General features: G+C 39.8%; 1 protein-coding gene and 1 pseudogene across 9 annotated transcripts in view; one reads left to right on the top strand and one right to left on the bottom strand.

The window, feature by feature from the left end:
• The window catches only part of FAS (Fas cell surface death receptor), a 54268-nt gene that overhangs the window by 27517 nt on the left and 3208 nt on the right, over positions 1–23543 (top strand). The window lies entirely within an intron of this gene.
• On the bottom strand, positions 13085–17085 carry LOC306659764 (protein CDV3 homolog; annotated as a pseudogene). The gene is made up of 2 exons: positions 16142–17085; positions 13085–15409 (listed from the first exon to the last, which is right to left on the bottom strand). The product of its transcript is annotated as a protein CDV3 homolog (transcript).

Raw genomic sequence — 23543 nt, forward strand, 5'->3', positions numbered from 1 at the left:
CTAGCTGTAGATAGCAGGAGGGCAAGGCTGGTGCTAGTTATTCTTCATAGTCCAAAGTGGAATTCCTACTTTGCAAGGAAATAATTGACTTAGAGAACATCCTGTACCCACTCTTGGCAGTTCCAACCAAGAAATCTGTGTTCATTTGGGAGGAGGAGGAAGTTGAAGAGGTTTTTGTACTTGGCAGTGTGGCTTTTCTATTTGCATCTTCATTCACAGGCCCCAAGCAGGATTGCTTTCACATCAGCAATCACATCTATGTTCTTGTGTTGAGGGAGCTCCTTGGTTCAAAGTCACCCTCATTCTGGTGAACCTGGTCTAGTCTGTGGTGAGCATTCTGGGTATGAGTATGACCCAAATGTCACTTATGACCTGCAGAAAGAAAGGCTGTTTGCAGAAGGTCACAGGTCACATGGTGGCCTTACCTACTCAAGTATCTTAAAGGTCTTCCTCATTTGAATGTTCATGGGTTGATTCCACACATTTCTGATTTGATTAGATATTTTGTAGGTGTCAAAGCTGTCTGGATAGTGGATATAAAACCAATATCAATAATGCATGTAATTTAGAATTTTTTCCCAACAATACAACAACAACAATAAAAATAATTTTTTTCCATGCCAATTACTGAATGATAATTTATCCAGGTTTAGAATTTTATACCAAGGAGCAGGGGATGTAACTTATTCAGCATGCCTAAGGCCCTGGGTTCAATTCCCAGCACAGAAAGAGAGAAAAGAAAGCAAACCAAAAAAAAAAAAAAAAAAAAGAAGGAAAACAAAAGAAAAAGAAAGATTGTATTGTCAGTCTTCCTGAGATGAGATCTTGCTAAATTTTCAAGGCTCAGGACTGTCCTGCCCCAGCCTCTGAATAGCTGGCATTACAGGCATGTGCCACCAGGCCTGGTTTGAAGTCCTGTTTAGAATTGCTTTGTTTTCTTAATTTCAACTGCAGTGATTTTATGCCAGTTTTGTAGGTTGGCTTTCCTACTTCTTTTTTTTTTTTTTTTTTTTACTGGGGATTTAGCACTGAGTTACATCCCCAGTCTTTTTCATTTTTTGAGACAGGGTTTCACTTTCACTTAATTGCTTATGGCCTCACTAATTTTCTGAGGCTGGCCTCAAATTTCCTATCCTCCTATCTCAGCCTCCTGAATCACTGGGATTACAGGCCATGGTGCCCAGTTTTTCAAATACTTTTGAACTTGGTTTGTAGATCCATCTTGAGTGACAGATGATTTTCTATTTCTCTGCACCAGCTTCTCTCCCAGAATAGTAGTTTTGTGTGTTCTCATACTAGATTTTCCAGAGTCCCTAACTGTTAGCCAGGATTTATGGATATCTTGGGGCTCATGCCCCTTTGTGATATCAGGGCTAGAGTAGTTTTAGTCCTATGTATGGGAACAACTTGGCTCAGCTACTGGTCATAAGGTTAAGTCTGGGTCTTGCCAGTTCCTTAGGCCTCGGCTTCATGTAATTCATAACTCCAGGCAGTGTTTAATAGTAGCTTGGTTTTGCCTATTTTGTTTTGTTTGTGGTTCTGGGATGGGTTGGAACCTAGGGCTTCACCTCTGCGAGGCAAGCACTTCCACTGAGCTACACCCAACCCAGACCCTGATTTTGAGGAAGTGAGCCTGATTCTGTTTTCTACCTCCAGCAGGTCACATTTTTTCCTCTACTAAACCTCTCTGCTTTGCTCTCAGGTGTTGACCCAATGAGACTTTGGCTTGTGCCCATATCATCATCTTGCAGTTATTTTCCATTCTTATAGCAAGGAAGGATTTTTCTCATATTTTATAAAAGGCTGTGCCTTTTTATTTTCATTTAAAGATGTTTCACTTATCGTTGCTATTTGCTTAGATTGGGAGGGGGTAGCCCTTAGGAAATAAATAATTCTCTATTAACCTGAAGGCCTCATTTTAGGCATTAGGTAACTAGAAAAAAATGTTTTCTTTTGGTTTCGTTTACATTTTTAAGTTAAAACTAATACTCAAGTTGCTTTTTGTTTATGTTGAACTGTTTGACAGGACCTAAGAGAGAAGTACAGAGATTACGAGGTTTCCCATGTGGATCTGCATTTTATTATAGTGGTGAACTGAGAATCATGTAGATCTTAGATGAAATATTTATTTGCCCCATAATGGAAGAAACAAATGATGTAATTCCTTGGATCCTTAGTTTCTCCATATATAAAATGGGGAAATTGCTTCAACATTTTTTGGTTTTCATGAAGATTAAAGCATGTATGAATTATATACCACTGTATGTAGCTCTTCCTCAAGATAATAAAAAAAAAAAAAACCCTCAATTCAGATGCTTAAGAAAACTACAAATGTATTGAAATATGTTATTGGAAGTTCAGAAATAGGATTGGTTTGATTAGCCTAATCTGGTTCCTGTAGTCATGATTCCTTGTGATTCCCTTGGATTGACTCTTTTGACGTATCTGGTGTCAGACTGACAGTGAGAGGGTGGGGCTGCAATCACATCACCATACATCACCACATCCAGAAGAAGAAGCACTTCCTTTCTAGCATAAAAGAGTACTTAGAGACATTCCCCCCCCCCCCTTTTTTTGAACATTATAATTACGCATAGTATTTGGGTTTATTTTGAAAAAATTATATATGCAAGGAATTTGATTTCAATCCCATTTCCTCTTTTATTCCTCCCTTTCTCCCTCCCCCTTTTCTTCCATCTCTACTCAGTTTGAACTTTCTTTTATTCCTTGATTTTTGATTGAGTACTGTCTATATATACATAAAGGCAAAATTCTCTGTGGTACATTTACGTATGTATGTATATAATATGATTTGTTAAATTCATTCCATAGTGCTTCCCCTTTACCTTTTTTTCCTCCCACTCACTCTCCTGCTCCACTGATCTTTCTGGTATCTTTATGATATTCATCCCCTCCCCCACTGCATTCTTTTCCTTATCTTCCTTATTTTGTTTCCACATATGAGAGACAATATTTGACTCTTGATTTTCTGAGTCTGGCTTATTTCACTTAGCACGATTTTCTCCATTTCCATCCACTTACCAGCAAGTGCCATTATTTCATTCTTCTTTGTGGCTGAAGAGAACTACATTGTGTTTAGATACCACATTTTCTTAATTAATTCATCTTTTGAAGGGTGTCTGAGTTGATTCCATAATTTGACTACTGTGAATTGTGCTGCTACAAACATTGAAGTGGCTGTATTACTATATCCTGGTTTTAGATCTTTTGGATAAATACTAAAGAGTGGGATAGCCAGATCATATGGTGGTTCCATTTCTGTTTTCTTGAGGAGTCTCCACATTGCTTTACAGAGTGGTCATGCTAGTCTGCAGTCTCACCAGCATGTATGAGTGTACCTTTTTTCCGACATCATTGCCAGCATTTATTATTATTATTTATTATTGTGTATTCTTGATCATTGCCATTCTGACCAAAGTGAGATGAAATCTTAGTGTAGTTTTGATTTGAAATTCCCTGATTGCTAGAGATGTTGCACATTTTTTCATAAATTGTTGGCCATCAAGTTTCTTCTTTTAATAAATTTACTTAGTTCTTTTGCCCATTTATTGATAGGATTTTTTTTTGGAATTGAGTCTTTTGAGTTCTTTATATATTCCAGATATTTGGTCAGAGGAGTAGCTAGCAAAGATGTTTTGTCCCATCTGCTAGGCCCAAAGTCAATCTTTTTTTTTTTTTAATTTATTTTTATTATAAACAAATGGAATACACCTTGTTTCTCTGTTTGTACATGAAGTAAGGGCATACCATTTGTGTAATCATACATTTACATAGGATAATGGTGTTTGATTCATTCTGTTATTTTTTCTTTCCCCCCAAACCTCCCACCTGACTTTTCACTCTATATAATCCCTCCTTCCTCCATTTGTGCCTCCCTCCCACCCCCATTATGTGTCATCATCTGATTATCAGTTAGATCATTCGTCCTTTGGTTTTTTGAGATTGGCTTATCTCACTTAGCATGATATTCTCCAATTTCATCCATTTGCCTGCAAATGCCATAATTTTATCATTCTTTATGGCTGAGTAATATTCCATTGTGCATATATATACCACAGGTTCTTTATCCATTCATCAATTGAGGGGCATCTAGGTTGGATCCACAATCTGACTATTGTGAACTGAGCAGCTATGAATATTGATGAGACTGCATCACTGTATTATGCTGATCTTAAGTCCTTTGGGTAAAGGCCGAGTCAGATAACTGGATCAAATGGTGGTTCCATTCCAAGTTTTCTAAGGAATCTCCACACTGCTTTACAGAGTGGCTGCACTAATTTGCAATCCCACCAGCAATGCATGCATGTACCTTTTTCCCCACATCCTCACCAACACCTATTGTTGCTTGTATTCTTGATAATTGCCATTCTACTTGGGGTGAGATGGAATCTTAGGGTGGTTTTGATTTGCATTTCTCTTATTACTAGAGATGTTGAACATTTTTCATATGTTGATTGCTTATAGATCTTTTTAAAATTTATTTTATTTTATTTTTTAATTGTAAACAAATGGGATACATGTTTCTCTGTACTTGGAGTAAAGGCATACCATTTGTGTAATCATAAATTTACATAGTGTAATGTTGTTTGATTCATTGTTATTTTTTCCCTTCCTCCCACCCCTCCCACCCCTCTTTTCCCTCTATACAGTCCTTCCTTCCTCCATTCTTGCCACCCTCCCTAACCCTAACCCTAAACCTAACCCTAATCCTAACCCTAACCCCTCCCACCCCCATTATGTGTCATCATCCGCTTATCAGTGAGATCATTCGTCCTTTGGTTTTTTGAAATTGGCTTATCTCACTTAGCATGCTATTCTCCAATTTCATCCATTTGCCTGCAAATGCCATAATTTTATCATTCTTCATGGTGGAGCAATATTCCATTGTATATATATACCACAGTTTCTTTATCCATTCATCAATTGAAGGACATCTAGGTTGGTTCCACAATCTGGCTATTGTGAATTGAGCAGCTAAAACATTGATGTGGCTGTATCTCTGTAGTATGCTGATTTTAAGTCCTTTGGGTATAGGCCAAGGAGTAGGATAACTGGGTCAAAAGGTGGTTCCATTCCAAGCTTTCTGAGGAATCTCCATACTGCTTTCCAGAGTGGCTGCACTAATTTACAACCCCACCAGCAATGTATGTACCTTTCCCCACATCCTCTCCAACATCTATTGTTGCTCGTGTTCTTGATAATCGCCATTCTAATTGGGGTGAGATGGAATCTTAGGGTGGTTTTGATTTGCATTTCTCTTATTACTAGAGATGTTCAATATTTTTTCATATACCTGTTGACTACTTGTAGATCTTCTTCTGTGAAGTGTCTGTTCATTTCCTTAGCTCATTTGTTGATTGGATTATTTGTATTCTTGGTGTAGAGTTTTTTTGAATTCTTTGTATATTCTGGAAATTAGTGCTTTATCTGAAGTATGAATGGCAAAGATATTCTCCAACTCTGCAGGCTCCTTCTTCACAATGCTGATAGTTTCCTTTGCTGAGAGAAAGCTATTTAGTTTGAATCTATCCCAGTTATTGAGTCTTGCTTTTATTTCTTGTACTATGGGAGCCCTGTTAAGGAAGTCTGATCTAAGCCAACATATTGAAGTCCTACTTTTTCTTCTATAATATGCACAGTCTCTGGTCTGATTCCAAGGTCCTTGATCCATTTTGAGTTGAGTTCTGTGCAGGGTGAGAGATAGGGGTTTAGTTTCATTCTGCTGCATATGGATTTCCAGTTTTCCCAGCACCATTTGTTGAAGAGGCTATCTTTTCTCCATTGCATATTTTGGCACCTTTGTCTAGTATGATAAAATTGTATTTATTTGGGTGTGTCCATGTCCTCTAATCAGTACCATTGATCATTGATCTACCTGTCTATTTTGGTGCCAAAACCATGCCGTTTTTGTTACTATTGCTTTGTAGTCTAGTTGAAGTTCTGGTATTGTGACACCCCCTGCTTCACTCTTCCTGCTAAGGATTGCTTAGCTATTCTGGGTTTCTTATTTTGCCAGATGAATTTCATGATTGCTTGCTATATTTCTGTGAGGTATGTCATTGGGATTTTAATTGGAATTGCATTGAATCTGTATAGCACTTTTGGTAGTATGGCCATGTTGACAATATTAATTCTGCCTATCCAAGAACATGGGAGATCTTTCCATCTTCTAAGGTTTTCTTTAATTTCTTTCTTTAGTGTTCTATAGTTCTCATTGTAGAACTCTTTCACCTCTTTTGTTAGATTGATTTCCAAGTATTTTATTTTTTTTGAGGCTATTGTAAATGTGATAGTTTTCCTAACTTCTCTTTCTGAAGATCCATTACTTATGTATAAGAATGCATTGGATTTATGAGCATTTTGATCTTGTATCCTGCTAATTTACTGAATTCACTTATGAGTTCTAAAAGTTTTCTGGTGGAATTTCCCGGTTCCTGTAAACATATAATATGTCAGCAGCAAATGGGGATATTTTGAGTTCTTCTTTTCCTATTCATATCCCTTTAATTTCTTTGGTCTGCCTAAATGCTCTGGCTATAGTTTCAAGGATAATGTTGAATAGAAGTGCTGAAAGAGAGCATCCTTGCCTTGTTCCAGTTTTTAGGGGGAATGCTTTCAGTTTTTCACCATTTAGAATGACATTGGCCTTTGTCTTAGTACAGATGGCCTTCATAATGTTCAGGAATGTTCCCAGTATCCCTATTTTTTCTAGCGTTTTGAGCATGAAGGGGTGCTGTATTTTATCAAATGCTTTTTCTGCATCTATTGAAATAATCATGTGATTCTTGACTTTAATAAGTCTGTTGATATGGTGAATTGCATTTATTGATTTCTGGATGTTGAACCAACCTTTTATCCCTGGGATAAAATCCACTTGATCGTGGTGCACTATCTTTTTAATATACTTTTGTATGCGATTTGCTAAAATTTTGTTGAGAATTTTTGCATTGATTTTCATTAAGTATATTTGTCTGAAATTTTCTTTCCTCGATGTGGAAATTTTCTTCCTGGTTTATGTATCAGGGTGATATTGGCTTCACAGAATGAGTTTGCAAGGGTTCCCTCCTCTTCTATTTCATGGAATAATTTGCGGTATTGGAATGAACTCTTCTTGAAAGATTTTGTAGAACTGGGCTGAGAACCCAACTGGACCCGGACTTTTCATTGTTCATAGGCTTTTGATGACTTTTTCTATTTTATTACTTGACATTGATCTATTTAAATTGTGTGTGTCCTCCTGGTTCAGTTTATGTAATTCATATATCTCTAGAATCCTGTCAATGTCTTCAAGATTTTCTATTTTATTGGAGTATAGATTTTCAAAATAGCTTCTAATTATGTTTTGTATTTCACTTATGTCTGTTGTGATTTTCTGTGTTCATTCAGAATTTTAGTAATTTGAGTTTTCTCTCTCCTTGTCTTTTTTAGTGTGGCTAAGGGTTATTCAATTTTGTTTATTTTTTCAAAGAACCAACTATTTATTTTGTCAATTTTTTTGATTGTTTCTTTTGTTTCAATTTCATTGATTTCAGCTCTGATTTTAACTATTTCCTGTCTTCTACTACTTTTGGTGTTGGTCTGCTGTTCTTTTTCTAGGGCTTTGAGCTGTAGTGTTAAGTTGTTTATTTGTTGATTTTTGCTTCTTTTGTTGAATGTGCCCCATGAAATAAATCTTCCTCTGAGTACTGCTTTCATAGTGTCTCAGAGATTTTGATATGATGTGTTTTTGTTCTCGTTTACTCCTAAGAATTTTTTATTTCCCTCCTGATGTCTTCTATTGTCCATTCATAGTATAATAGTGTATTATTTAATCTCCAGGTATTGGAGAAGTTTCTGTTTTTTATTCTGTCATTTATTTCTAATTTCAATCCATTATGATCTGATAGAATACAAGGTAGTATCTCTATCTTCTTGTACTTGGTAACAGTAGCTTTGTGGCATAAAATATGGTCTATTTTAGAGAAGGATCCATGTGCTGCTGAGAAGAAAGTGTATTCGCTCTTGGTTGGATGGTATATTCTATAAATGCTCATTAAGTCTAAATTATTGATTGTGTTATTGAGATCTGTGATTTCTTTGTTCAATTTTTGTTTGGAAGATCTGTCCAGTGGTGAGAGAGGAGTGTTAAAATCACCTAGTATTATTGTGTTGTGGTCTATTTGATTCCTGGAATTGAGAAGGATTTGTTTGACATACATGGATGAGCACCTGTTTGGGGCATAGATATTTATGATTGTTATGTCTTGCTGATTTATGCTTTCCTTAAGCAATAGGAAATGTCCTTCTTTATCCCTTATGACTAACTTTGGCTTGAAGTCCACATTATCTGAAATGAGGATGGATACTCCAGCTTTTTTGCTGAGTCATGTGCATGGTATGTTTTTCCCCATCCTTTCACCTTTAGTCTATGGGTATCTTTTTCTATGAGATGAGTCTCTTGCAGGCAACATATTGTTGGATCTTTCTTTTTAATCCAATCTATCAGCCTATGTCTTTTGCTTGATGAAATCAGGCCATTAACATTCAGGGTTATTATTGAGATATGATTTGTATTCCTGGTCATTTGGCTCATTTTTGTTTTTTGACATGACTTGGTTTCTCCTTTATTTGGCTGTTCCTTTAGGGTAGTTCCTCCTGTTGCTGATTTACATCTTTGGTTTTCATCTCTTCCTCATGGAATATTTTGCTGAGAATGTTCTGTAGTGCCAGCTTTCTTTTTGTAAATTCTTTTAGCTTTTGTTTATCATGGAAGGATTTTATTTTGTTGTCAAATCTGAAGGTAAGTTTTGCTGGGTATAAGATTCTTGGTTGGCATCCATTTTCTTTCAGGGCTTGAAAAATGTTGTTCCAGGCCCTTCTAGCTTTTAGGTTCTGGATTAAAAAATCTGCTGATTTCCATATTGGTTTCCCCCTGAATGTAATTTGATTTTTTTTTTTCTCTCGCAGCCTTTAAAATTCTGTCTTTATTTTGTATGTTAGGTATTTTCATTATACTGTGCCTTGGTATGTGTCTGTTGTAAACCTCTTGTACTTGATTTTCCATTTCCTTCTTCAGATTTGGGAAATTTTCTGATATTATTTCATTGAATAGATTGTTCATTCCTTTGGTTTGTTTCTCTGTGCCTTCCTCAATCCCAATAATTCTTAAATTTGGCCTTTTCATGATATCCCATAATTCTTGTAGATTCTTTTCATGATTTCTTACCATCTTCTTTGTTTGGTCAACTTTGTTTTCAAGATTAAACATTTTGTCTTCAATGTCTGAGGTTCTGTCTTCCAGGTGTTCTGTCCTATTGGTTATGCTTTCTATGGAGTTTTTAATTTGGTTTATTGTTTCCTTCATTTCAAGGATTTCTGTTTGTTTGTTTGTTTTTTTTTTTCAGTATCCCTAAGTCTTTATTGAAATGATCTTTTGCTTCCCGTATTTGCTCTTTTAACTGTTGATTGTTGTGATCATTTAATGCCTGCATTTGCTTTTTTATCTCATCCTTCAATGCCTGCATTTGCTCTTTCATCTCCTCATTTGCTTCCCCGTTCATTTGAATTATGTACATTCTGAACTCCCTTTCTGACATTTCTTCTGCCATACTGTCATTTGAGTTTATTGCTGTAGCATCTAGGTTTGTTTGGAACATTTTCTTCCTTTGTTTTCTCATATTGGTCAGGTATCTACCCCTCTAGTAGTGAAACTCTATTGACTTATAGTGTCCCTGTAGATTTCCAATAATAACTCACCTCCTAGCCTTCAATAGCCTGAGGTCTTGGAGGAACTGGATAATACAGTGTCCCGCAAGGAAGCTGCCCCTCTAGGGGTGGTGGCCTTCAATTGGGGTCTATTCCTTGCTAGTGGGCAGAGGCGCCTCAACTTGTTGACCAATGGTCAGTCAAAGGGGGCCTAGAGTTTGCGCTGGGGCATGTCTGGTCTGGTCCTATGTCTCTGGTTCTACAGCCCTGGTGGGAAAGCCTTGCCTGGCAGGGAAGACTCACCCGGTGGGGAAGTCCCACTGGGCAGTTCTCCTCTGAGATGTTTCCTTTGATCCAGAACTACCACCTGTGCTTGGCAGCCCTCCTCTGCAATGTTCCCAGGGGTCTGGACCTACCTCCTGGGCCAGGGAGCCTCGCCCTGCAAGTGAGTTTTTTGCTGGGCATCCCTCTTCTGTGACATTCTCTGGGGCCCAGAACTACTACCTGCACTGGGGAGCCTGGCCCTGGGAGGGACTCTCTCTGAGCAGCCCTCCTCTGCGACGTTCCCTGGGAACCGGACCTACCATCCTGGCCTGGGACCCTCGCTCTGCGCCAAAGCCTCTTGCTGGGTGGCCCTCCTCTACAATGCTCCTGGTTGTTTGGGTTCATAGCTCCAGCGGGGGAGTCTCACTGGGCAACTCTGCTCCATGAATTTCCATACATTCCTGGACTACTGCCCCAAATGGGGACACTTGCCCAGTGAGAGACTCACCCAGTGGCTCTGAGTTGGTTCCCTAGTCTCTCAATACCTCGTCTTCTTCAATCCTGAGTCCTGTCAAAGGGCCTCCAGTCTCCTGTAGGTGTCTCAGGAAGGGAGCTGCCCTTCTGATGATGATGGCCATGCCCTCGAGAATAATTTGAAATTCCTGCACCAGCCTATAAAAAAGCTGGGGAGCCCCAGCGAGGGTGTGCTGAGTCAGCACAGAGGCAAGTGCAGTGTCCCTCGGCAGTAGGGGGGCAGGCAGGTAGGCTCAGCGATGGCGTCCGACTTTGGTGTGGGGGTCGGTGGGCTGGCTCACTCCATGCAATCCCAAATCATTGTTATTGAACTGTTTAGGTATAAACAATTCCTGAACTCATGACCACAATGGAGGGAATGGGTTCTCCAGATAGGCTTAATTGGTTTTATCCATTCTTGGAGAGTCTAGGGTAGGATCAGTTTGCTTTGAGATCATAAGATGTGGGAGAGAGGAAAACTTGTTAAAAGGGTGAAAGGAGGGCCCAGGTGAGAACACTAGAATGTTTTTAGGCACCCAACTCAAGCTGGCTTAAACAACAGAAAAATTTATTAAATCATATGATAAACAGTTCAAAGATACAGCTCATTGTTCAGCTGAAGCATGCTTTGCCAGCTCACGAGAGTCAATTTTTAAATACTTAACAATTCTGAAAGGCAGTTGTTAAACTGTTGGAAGCTTGATATACCCAGGGTGGAAGTATTTGTACTACAAAAGTTGTCAATGGTTGCAAATCAGGGATTCCAATTTCTTCTTCTGCCACCCTTCCCTGGCATTCCATTAGACAGAAGACAGGGTAGGTTAATTCAATGACTCAATAATTGTAGGAACACAGAATGCTTTTTTGGCTTTACAAATTGCAGTAACAGCATTGGATTTGGACTATGGCTGGTTTCCTTCAATGAATGGCTTTAACAGTGAATTGGCAACATGATTTCTAATTCATATTCAATAGCAAAGAAAGAAAGAAAGAAAAATCTTTCAGATGTAGACCATACATCTGGTATTTTAGCATGATTGTGCTAACTGTAGTCATTTGACTACCCATGTAGTCTGCCATATACTTATTGGCTTAGGCAACTCATGATCCACCTCTGAAGCAGGGGAGAGGTTTAGTTTCTTCTAAGTTTTATGAACTATGGGAAAATGCAAATCAAAATTGAAATTCTGTTAAGAAAATGAAAAGGCAAAATGAATGCTGAATACTATCCCTGTAGAAGGAAACCAGCTCTCCACTATACAGATTCTTCATGTCCTTAGCAAGTAGACTAAGCATTTATAGAAAGACCCAGGATCCTAAAACAATAAGAAGTTAGTTGTTATTGGCCTTATTGTGTTTGAGGACACCCAAAAAAGATAAATTGATGTGTGTGTGTGTGTGTGTGTGTGTGTGTGTGTGTGTGTGTGTTTGAAATGTTCAGAGACCTCCAAACACCCTGACACTACATAAATAATCTTCAGTTTGAATCTAGGTGAGGTCAGGGCAATTGGAGAGTGTCTTTGGATTCTACCAAAAGAAACCCATGGACAAATGAAAGATGGTGATGGTGTTGAAAAGTAAGATAGAAAATAGTGAAAAGCTCATGAGGCAGGACTTACTGACCAGGTAGACAACTGGGACTCAATTTTGGTGGGTTTCCTCTGAAATGCTGTGTGGGACACACCTCAGCATTTTACCTACAAAGCACAGAGAAACTAAGTCTTGGTACTGACTCCAGTCTTCTGTTGGTGGAGGAACATTGCTAAGATATTAAATTCATAATACCACTAGCTGTTCTCCTTCCTCCAACCTTGGTAGCCTGAGAACAGACATCTGTAGGGAGAGAGATGCTGGAGGCCATATGTCACATTTGTCAGCAGGTGATCACCAAATGATCTAGAGGCACAAATAGTTTTTACTTCAGAGAGAAGGCTATCCAGATGTCCAGTTAAGAAGGAATAAGCTATCTCATGGGAGAACTCACTCTGGGAAGGTAGAATTTGATTTAGTAAGAATGCATTTTTTTTAATGTATTGCTTAAATCTCTTGCCATCTCTGTCCTTATGAATACCTGGGTCCTAGGCAAAGAGAATACAATAAAGAAAGTTAAAAGAGCTGTTTTATTAAGCTCTGTGTTGAAATGTAATGCAGGTTTAAATGGGTATCTATCATTCCTTCCCTTTCTTCTTATACTCTCCCTTCCATACACACTCTTTGGCATAATAAGGGTTCCACTCTAGTCAGAGGCCAAGGCTTATGGTGCCTGTTGAAGCAATGGGGAAGGACCTCCACCCTGGCAGTGCTGCCTGCCAGTAGTGAAGGAATCACCTGGAGCCCCATGGAAGACCCCAAAGACTGAGATACACACTCAGTAGTCTGGGCAAACACCTGAGGTCTGTGTGGATCTGTACTATGGATAGCACTTATAGGCTGTTAGGACAGACATTTGGGGTTACAAGTATAAAAAGTACCCAGTTTTCTCAGATAAAAGATAAAGTAGAAGTGATTTATTATGTAACCAATTGAATGCAAGGGGACCTGTCTAGGTTTTGCTCCCAGATGTGAATTCCCACATTTATTTTTTTTTATTTTTTTTTTCATATATTTACTTTTTATTGAATTTGTTAATGTTACAGAGTTTCTTGCACTGCCAAACCATGCCTGAGAATCCAAAGAAGGAAATGGTATAATGGACAGCCTCATCCACCCATCATACAGTATATTAAAACTTGATTCATATGCATTTTGAGAATTTCACAATCTTTTATAAAATTTTAACAAGAGTTGGAATTTAAATCTGCTGCAGGTCTTCAAAATTTCCAGTACAGTGTGCCATTAAATAGACCTCCTCATATTCATCTCAGTTCATTCCTCAACAACATAACCCAACAAAAGTTTGTGGGGAAAATGTATACTTTAAGGAAAAATATGTGGCTCAAGTTCCAAGAGATTACTCATTAAGGTTTTTGGCTCCCAAATCATGTCTTCAGTGTAACCAAGAATCTTTTTTCTCATTTAATCATCCTACCTCTCCCCGAATGACTCAACTACTCATTCAAATAAATCAGAAGGTAGGCGTCCTACCTGCCACCTCAAACACCGACATTATTGCCCAGAAGTGGTAGCAGGTCCTGTGAGGAGACACTGTAGCCCTCCTAGAAGTCCAATTCCTGCACTGACGTTCACCAAGACTGAACTCCTGCAGAGGATGCCCCCTTACCAGGACAGCTGCATTCCCCTCGTGTGCTTCACACTTGCCAGTAGCAAGGCTGCAACTCCTGCCTTTGGCGGGTGGATTTATTACAGAGAAACCCAAACTCTGCATCAAGTGGTCATATATTTCTACTGAATCAAAGATATAAAACTAGGAATTGCCAGACTGTCTCATTAGGTGGAAAGAAACTTTTCAGTAGTCCTGGGGAGCTTCCACAAGTCCCTTTTATGGACTAAGTACTATTGGATAGCTTAAGCTGTAATTATTAATAAAAGCGCTACAATCACTGTCTTTTGCCCTGCCTTTCCAGATGAACACTATTAGACACATGAAAAGGCTGGTAACAGAGCTAGCGGGGACAATCACTGTAACTTTAGAATGTTTTACTACCTTAAAAATTTGGACACAAGTATGTAAGGAACTCTTATCAATGACCATACAAGACCCATGACACTTAAATGGGTTGTGGGTGGTTTTGCTTACATCACTGGACTCTTAAAGACAGGCCAGTGACTCCCTTAGCCTGAGCAGAAACCGCTCTCCACAGCAGTGTACTGTACAATTTAGACCTGATTGGAGGCTTTAGCAGCACCTGAAGTAGAGCCTCCAGCATTCACTGCCCCTTATGTCAAAGGCTATTTGGTTCCACTCTAGGGATTGGCAAATTCAGGAGACATTTCACAATTCTAATGCATATTTCAGGTTACTTACCTAACCAAGCAATATGCTGTCAAAGAACTTATTCCAAGTCAAAGCAAAAAAGGCCTTAATGTGGAACACAGAAAAAGCACTATCCAAATAAAAAATTACTAAGAGAAACAAGATTATTCCCTCCCCCACCCCTCTTCCCACTTGGTGGCCCCAAGTTTGGTTGAATTTCACTTGTAGTTACCTCAGACTACAACTAAAAACTTAAATTATAAATCACGCCCCTACACAGATGATCTGAACACAGTTCTTTTGAGCGGCATGTTCCAGGAAGTATAATATAGCCACAGCCTACTACAGAGTATTCCTTAGGGTGGGGCACAGGACAGGTTAATTAAGGTCACTTAAATCTTCATCTTTAACAGCAGATCAGAACCCAGATGGCTGACTTTCTGCAGGATTTCTGATAGGAATCCAGTAGAGCTGGTTTCAAGGTTCACATCGACACTTTAATAGCTGTAACCTTCTTATCCAGAAGTTGTGATCCACATGAAGTCCACAATAAGTGCAGCAAATCTGAGGTAGTCAACCCTTACGAAGGCTCAGTATCTGAACATAAAAAGATTTTTGAAATGACCACTGCTGCAGGTTTTGGTTTTTTTGTATTTGCAGAGCAATTATGAAATAACACTGCTGAATCTAGTCCACACTTTTATATAACAATGGAAGCTCTCCTAAATCCAGTATACATAAAGAGCAGTTGTGACACTTTAAACTTCCACAGTGCAACAGGGTCGGCCACTTAAATCGAGGGGTCTGCATCAGCTGCTGTAGGTCCAACAGAGATCGGATGAAAGGTTCATGGAGATTAGCTGTGATCTAGTTACCTCAGAAGGGTTAGCAAAGACCATTCCTCAATTGTACTGTGTGTGGCTGCTTTTCTGATTTTCAAGCACAGCGTACTGGTTGTCTAGCTGAAGTTTAAGGGCCTGGTTTTTTGAAACCTCATCCCTACCTCTATTTTTGTGTCTTACTACTTCAAAGTTCTTCTCCATTTCTTTATCCCTAAGGGAAAAGAAATGTAATCAGTAAATATTCTTCACTAGGGTTTTTTGAAAATATTCTTCCTTGGGGATGGGGTGGGGGGGGAAAGGCCACCCCTAAAGAATCTTGGGGAGAGACAGAAAAGGAGAATTGGTATATTAAATTCTATCAAACCATTTTAAGGCTTCAATTGAACAGAAAAGGTAATACTGTACGGATGCTCCATGGTCCCATCTACTGAATAGTATTAACTGAAAACCTGTTTGGAGACCAACTTGATGACAGCTGGAAAGAAGCTGTGCAATGACATTCCTCCTAGGACTCCTAGATTTAGCAATTAGTAGACAATACATCTCTTTATTTATGCATAAAGTAAGGGTAATAATTTTCTCATTCAAGTAAAGTTCTCATCATTCAATGATTTCTCCTCATTTCTGTTTGTGAGGGGTCGGATTAGATCAGGTAAAGAAAGCTGTGTGTGGTGAGTCACTGCCCTCCCAGAGTCCTTTACGCATTCTGTAGGACACAGCAGAGGAGCAAGTCCAAGTGGAGGTTTAAATTCAAGCCAGCTGTGCTCTCAAAGAGGCGAAAAGGCTGGGATTTACTTTAAAAGCCACCCCCAAAAAAATTTCCATCTGATGTCATTAACATTTCTTCCCATTTTTTATTTATTTTTTAAAATTCATGTCCCTAAATAAGATGTAGATGTGCCATATGTGGTCATTAACTCCAGGTAGCATTCATTTTAAGTACCTATTTCGGCTTTCTACATGCTTGGCAGTGGACTGCAGGGATGGGAACTGTGTGTCGCTGTATATTTCTGGTGGTCCTTGTGGTGTTTTCCTTGTTGTGGTCAGCCTGGCCCCAGGAGGCCTATACACACCACTAGTCATTGCTGGTTCTGGGGTTTCTGTAACTAATATTTTGTCATATCAACTACTGGAGCAGGAGGTGCTTGTACCGGAGCTGTTTTATTCCAGGGACCTGAAGATTTTTCTACACCACCACCTCCGCCACCTTCTTCCCAGTTATCTCCTGGATCTTCTCTTTTCATTGTCATCTTCTTCCTTTTCACTTATCTGCATTGCCTGAACTCTGAGTCCGCTGTAATCAACCTCTTTCTGCTCAAATTCTTTCCATTCATCTTCGTCCTTCGTCACGGCCTTGGTGGCGGCCCCGGGGCCCGGGGCCCCCGTGCCTGCGGTCCCTCCATCGTCCGGCCGGGACCCTGCGCCTGTGGTCCCGCCGTCGCCAGGCCTGGCCCCCGCGCCCGGCCCGCCGCCCGCCGCTCCGCTGCTCCCGCCCGCGCTGCCCGCCGCGCCTGCGGCGCTCGCCGCCCTGCTGCTCCGCTCCTTCTTCTTCTTCTTATCCCTCTTGGCAAAGAAGTTGTCCAGGCTCCGCTCCTCCGTCTCGGCCATGGCCGCGGCCTCGTCGGCCCCGATGGGTGGGGCCGGCGGCGGGCGCGGCCGCTCGCAGCTCGGGGTCGAGGCCGGCTCTGCGCTCACGCTGCCGGGCGCGCCGACGCCTCAGCCCTGCGGGGTCGCCGAGGCGTGTGCGGCGGGGCGAGCGGCTCCCCCCGCGTGCTGTCGAGTGGTGGTATGCTCCACCCGGGGGCTCGCGTGCCCCTGCCCGAACTCTCCCGGGCTGCCCCGACGGCGGGGCAAGATCCCGCCTGCTCCACAGCCGCGGGGAAAAGGAACGCGCAGGTCCCACATTTAATTATTAGTCACCTGGCTAAGCTTTAGTCTGGAGATGTTAGCTTATCATCAGTAAAGTGATGATCAATCTCTATCTTCTTTCATAATCTTGAAGAGAAAGAGCATGTTTTTTGTTTGTTTGTTTTTGGTATGTATGTGTATGTGTGTGAGAGAGAAAACCAATCTCTGGTAACTTTAGTTCCCTTGAGAGACACCTCCAGACATTGGCTGTCAGCCTCTTTCTCAACCATAAACCAGAAACTGGGTTCCACAGGTGGCTCTTTCCTTCTAGCTTCTCGTCTTTTCCTCCTTTTTCTCCCTCTCTCCTCCCCTCATCAATACAGGCATGAAACCCTCTCTCCCTTGCCTTGGCTCTCTGCCTTTCTTCTCCTCCTTTGTTCTCTTTTCCTCCATCCCATGCTTTTGCTGTTTGCTTTCCCTTCCTTCTTATACATTTTCCTATGAGGGGAAACCTTGGTGGCAAAAGTGTGATTATCCCAACATTTGACATCCAGCCTGTCACCAGGTCTTCCTAAATACTTCTTGAATCCATTCATCTTTTTCAGTATACTCTCTGCCACCACCCTATTACCAGTCATCTTATCTTGGATTATTGTAAGATTTAGCTTCTTGCTGGATCTGTTTTTACTCTCACCCTCCAATCCATGCTCCAAACAGCAGCTGAAGACAATTTGGTTATGTTACTCTCTTGCTTGAAGTCCTCCCCTGGCTACCCTTGGTGCAAAAACCTGTGAGATCCAGTTGTCCATCTCTTTTTCCAACATTCTTTCTCAACAGTTGTCCTTCTCCAAGCCTCCTTTTGTTCCTTGGTGCTGTTGTGCTCTTGTTCCTTTTTGGTGAGCTTTTGCTTTCTGGCTGTTTTCCCCATTTTTATCTAGCTACTTCCAATTCATCCCTCTGGTCTCAACCTGTAGAATCCTTACCATATGCCTTCTAAGCCATGCACTTGTATTTGTTCACACATTATACATACAGATCACATGTAGATATTGTTTATCTCCCCCCAGGCCATATGCCACCTAAGGGCCAAAATCATAATTAGCATGGAGTAGGTATTCAACTGATATTTCTTGAATGAATCAGTATATGAAGAAATACATGCATGCAGTACTAGTCACCTTGTGACTAGCATTCAATAGGGAAGTTATAGGGAGGTGTTACAGAGGCTGGTATTTTTCTTAAAAAATAAATTATCATCAATTTAATAAAATGTAAGTATCACCTTATTTTGATACATTTAATTATCCATGAAGTCATCACATGTAACCAAAGTCCTTTGAGATTCCCTGCTTCACACCCTGTGTCTGTCAAGTTGTATGCCCTACTGCTTTCTGGATGCCCCAACTGTCTTCTTCCTCCACCATTACTCCTCATTCAAAACTTGCTCTCCCTTATTAGCACTCCATCCTTTTCTCCTCCTCAAATTCTGCCTCTTCTCAAGAGTCCAAGAAAGTACCAGTTCTCCCAGGAGGCTGTCACCAACTCTGAAAGCCTCGTATCTCTTCTGCAGTCATCTGTGTCTGTCCTTGCATCCTCCTGGCATTGCTTAGGCACTCCATTTTTTGACTGGTGGCATGTGTGTAGATAGTTATCCCCCCATATATACAGTGGTAGGTTTTTCAGGGTCGGACAGGAATAAATGGTTAAATGGGTAAATAAATGGTTAAAAGGGTGGACTCTGAGGACTGCACATTTGAATGTCTGACATTCCTATATTTGAGATCTTACCACTTTGGGAAAGTCACTCAGACTCTCTGGGCCTTAAGTTTTCTCATCTCTAAAAGAGGGATAATGATATAGTACCTGTTCTGTGGTGCTTCTCTGAGGACTGAATGCAATGCTCCACCTAGAGCATAAGGAGTGATATGTGGCAAGTGCTAAATATGGATCTAGAATTAGAGTAATGTCCAGGGTTCTTCAGTCTCAGTCCAGCACATTACAGGAGCAATATGGACATTGATGCATGAAGTTGGTTGATGGAGGAGATCACACAAGGGCAAACAGCCCCTGAATATACATCACATTGCCTACAGGAATTTGACCTGATGCATGCCTCTCCTCTGCACCTGTGATTTCCACCTAGCCATGGGATTCCTCTACCTTCTTTAGAGGTAAAAGTCTGCAGGGAAATGGCCACAATGGGGCAGTCAGAGGTCATGACAAAAGAAATGGTCACATGTAAAAGGCTAAGACTCCCCTCCTTTCATGCTTTTCTTTCTTCTGGATGATGATTACAATGATGATGATGCAGAGATGTGAAGGAAGGGTCACCAATACAGGAAATGTATTCTAGCAACCCAAATAAATGACACTGAAGTGAAAGCAGCAGGAAAGCATTTCTTGTCCTACTTGGCATCCTCCCACAACCCAACACAATCCTTTCTCTGAACTATATGGTACAAACACTTTAGATTTGTTTCCTAAATCTGGAACCCAAAGCTCCCTCCTCCTCAGTCTACCTCCACTGAAGCTTATTTCATTTGAAATCATCCCCAATAAGTCTAGCAAACTAAACAACCCAGGAATTTGACTTGATGCATGCCTCTCCTCTGCACCTGTGCAGAGACCGCTTTTCACCTAGAATTTCATTCTCCCTGTTCATGAAGGTCTAATATTGCACTGCTTTCAAGACTTAGTAGAAGGCCATATCTTTGAGAAGCCTTCTCTGGTGTCTCAGGCCAATGATACTTTTCTTACTCCAGCATTCTTGGAACTCAGGTCCTATCTCTTTATTGGAACTAATAATGTTTCACTCATTTTTTATAATAATGTGGGTTAAAGATGATTGTGTAAAGTGTCTAGCATGTCTGGGTCACTCAAAAATGGTAGATATTGTCTTAATTACTACACATATCATAATTAATTACTTATACAGCTTATAACCCTTAAAGAAAGAGGGTAGGAGTTAAGTCTGATTAATCTTACATATCTAGGCATTCAAAAACAGTTTGCTGTACAAATGACTGTACATAATGAGCCAAACAATTTCTAATTTATCCTTGAAACAGCATAAGGGGGAAACACCTGTTTCTGTGTATGTGTGTATGTGTGTGTGTGTGTATGTGTGTGTGTATGTTTGGTGATGATGAATTTGCAGTATAACCTAGTGGATACATGACTGTCCTCTGTTCCTCTGGCCCCAATTATTAAGCCAATACATAGTCATCTAGATAATTTTAGCAATGCAGTAAAGGTAAAAGAAGAAAATGTAAATTACCCCCCAAATAGATCAGAGGTAACTCTTGTGAATTCCCAGATATCTATACACACTTAGGGAGAAAGAGAAAGTTAAAGAAGCATTATAATACTATACATATTTATAAACTGGTTTTTACTCAACAATGGGTCATAGATGATTTTCCATGTTAATATAGGTAATTCCTTTTTAATATTCCTTTGAACATAACATCCTTTTTGAGTGCATAATATGCCACTACTTTAAGATCTCATACTTGGTTAAAATATAAATATTATCAAAATTTTGCTAAAATATATATATCACACAAAAATGTGAAGACATTTGACCACTGTGGGCCATAAACACTTTAGTTTCTACTTGATTCATTTAACCTTAAAGACATGGTGGAGAGATATAGGAGGCAATGTCCCTGAAATTGTACATAGGTGTATAGGCTCAGGTGAACATAAATGTCTGCAGTGACTGGGGAAATAAGAGGCCCTGGGAAAAAAATGGAGAACCAGTTGATCCTGAAAATAGGCTTTTCTAGGTAGCTATATTTGGATTAGCCCCACTTGGAGCTTTGAGTTTCTCTAACTCTCAACCCTTAGTACAAGCCTAAGCCAAGTTCAAAGGCACATGTTCTGGAGTTTCCAACAGCAGAACAGGACTTTTCTATGTTGCTCACTGTTGGTAAGAACTGGAAAGTTATAGGGTTAAATAAAATACAGAGAAAGTAGTTTAAAAGGGAGGAAATTAATTTTATTAAGTGCTTATTATGTATCATGCTATGTGCTCCTATGTTTTTTTTTTTAATAATGTATTTTTCTTATTGTAAACAAATGGGATACATGTTGTTTCTCTGTTTGTACATGGCGTAAAGGCATACCATTTGTGTAATCATAAATTTACATAGAGTAATGTTGTTTGATTCATTCTGTTATTTTTTCCCTTCCCCCACCCCTCCCACCCCTCTTTTCCCTCTATACAGTCCTTCCTTCCTCCATACTTGCCCCCCTCCCTAACCCTAACTCTAACCCTAACACTAACCCTACCCTCCCTCCATTATATGTCATCATCCACTTATTAGCGATATCATTCGTCCTTTGGCTTTTTGAGATTGGCTTATCTCACTTAGCATGATATTCTCCAATTTCATCCATTTGCCTGCAAATGCCATAATTTTATCATTCTTTATGGCTGAGTAATATTCCATTGTATATATATATACCACAGTTTCTTTATCCATTCATCAATTGAAGGACGTCTAGGTTGGTTCCACAGTCTGGCTATTGTGAATTGAGCAGCTATGAACATTGATGTGGCTGTATCTCTGTAGTATGCTGATTTTAAGTCCTTTGGGTATAGGCCAAGGAGTGGGATAGCTGGGTCAAATGGTGGTTCCATTCCAAGCTTTCTGAGGAATCTCCATGCTGCTTTCCAGAGTGGCTGCACTAGTTTGCAACCCCACCAGCAATGTACACTCATACATTTCTCCCCACATCCTCACCAACACCTGTTATTGCTTGTATTCTTGATAATCGCCATTCTAATTGGGGTGAGATGGCATCTTAGGGTGGTTTTGATTTGCATTTCTCTTATTACGAGAGATGTTGAACATTTTTCCATATGTTTGTTGATTGCTTGTAGATCTTCTTCTGTGAAGTGTCTATTTATTTCCTTAGCCCATTTGTTGACTGGATTATTTGTATTCTTAAAGTACAGTTTTTTGAGTTCTTTATACATTCTGGGGATTAGCGCTCTATCTGAAGTATGATTGGCAAAGATATTCTCCCACTCTGTAGGCTCTTTCTTCGCATTGCTGATAGTTTCCTTTGCTGAGAGAAAGCTATTTAGTTTGAATCTATCCCAGTTATTGATTCTTGCTTTTATTTCTTGTACTATGGGAGTCCTGTTAAGGAAGTCTGGTCCTAAGCCGACATGTTGAAGATCTGGACCTACTTTTTCTTCTATAATCTGCAGGGTCTCTGGTCTGATTCCGAGGTCCTTAATCCATTTTGAGTTTAGTTTCGTGCATGGTGAGAGATATGGATTTAGTTTCATTCTGTTGCATATGGATTTCCAATTCTCCCAGCACCATTTGTTGAAGAGGCTATCTTTTCTCCATTGCATATTTTTGGCCCCTTTGTCTAGTATGAGAAAATTGTATTTATTTGGGTTTGTGTCCGTGTCCTCTATTCTGTACCATTGATCTACCTTTCTATTTTGGTACCAATACCATGCCGTTTTTGTTACTATTGCTTTGTAGTAGAGTTGAAGATCTTGTATTGCAATACCCCGTTTCACTCTTCCTGCTAAGGATTGCTTTAGCTATTCTTGGTTTCTTATTCTTCCAGATGAATTTCATAATTGCTTGCTCTATTTCTGTAAGTTACGTCATTGGGATTTTAATTGGAATTGCATTGAATTTGTATGGCACTTTAGGTAGTATGGCCATTTTGACAATATTAATTCTTCCTATCCAAGAACATGGAAGATCTTTCCATCTTCTAAGGTGTTCTTTAATTTCTTTCTTTAGTGTTCTGTAGTTCTCATTGTAGAGGTCTTTCACCTCTTTTGTGAGATTGATTCCCAAGTATTTTATTTTTTTCGAGGCTATTGTGAATGGGATAGTTTTCCTAATTTCTCTTTCTGAAGATTCATCACTTATGTATAAAAATGCTTTGGATTTATGAGCATTGATCTTGTAACCTGCTCTTTTACTGAATTCACTTATGAGTTCTAAGAGTTTTCTGGTGGAATTTCCAGGTTCCTCTAAATATATAATCATGTCATCAACGAACAGGGATAGTTTGAGTTCTTTTCCAATTCGTATCCCTTTAATTTCTTTGGTTTGTCTAATTGCTCTGGCTAGAGTCTGAAGAACGATGTTGAATAGAAGTGGTGAAAGAGGGCATCCCTGCCTTGTTCCAGTTTTTAGGGGGAATGCTTTCAGTTTTTCTCCATTTAGAATGATATTAGCCATGGGCTTAGCATAAATGGCCTTTACAATGTTAAGGAATGTTCCCACTATCCCTATTTTTTCTAGTGTTTTGAGCATGAAGGGGTGCTGGATTTTATCAAATGCTTTTTCTGCATCTATTGAAATAATCATGTGATTCTTGACTTTAAGTCTATTGATGTGGTGAATGACATTTATTGATTTTCGGATGTTGAACCAACCTTGCATCCCTGGGATGAAACCCACTTGATCATGGTGCACTATCTTTTTAATATGTTTTTGTATGCGATTTGCTAA

This window comes from Sciurus vulgaris, assembly GCF_902686455.1.
Source record: "Sciurus vulgaris genome assembly, chromosome: 4".
Classification (NCBI taxonomy): Eukaryota; Metazoa; Chordata; class Mammalia; order Rodentia; family Sciuridae; genus Sciurus; species Sciurus vulgaris.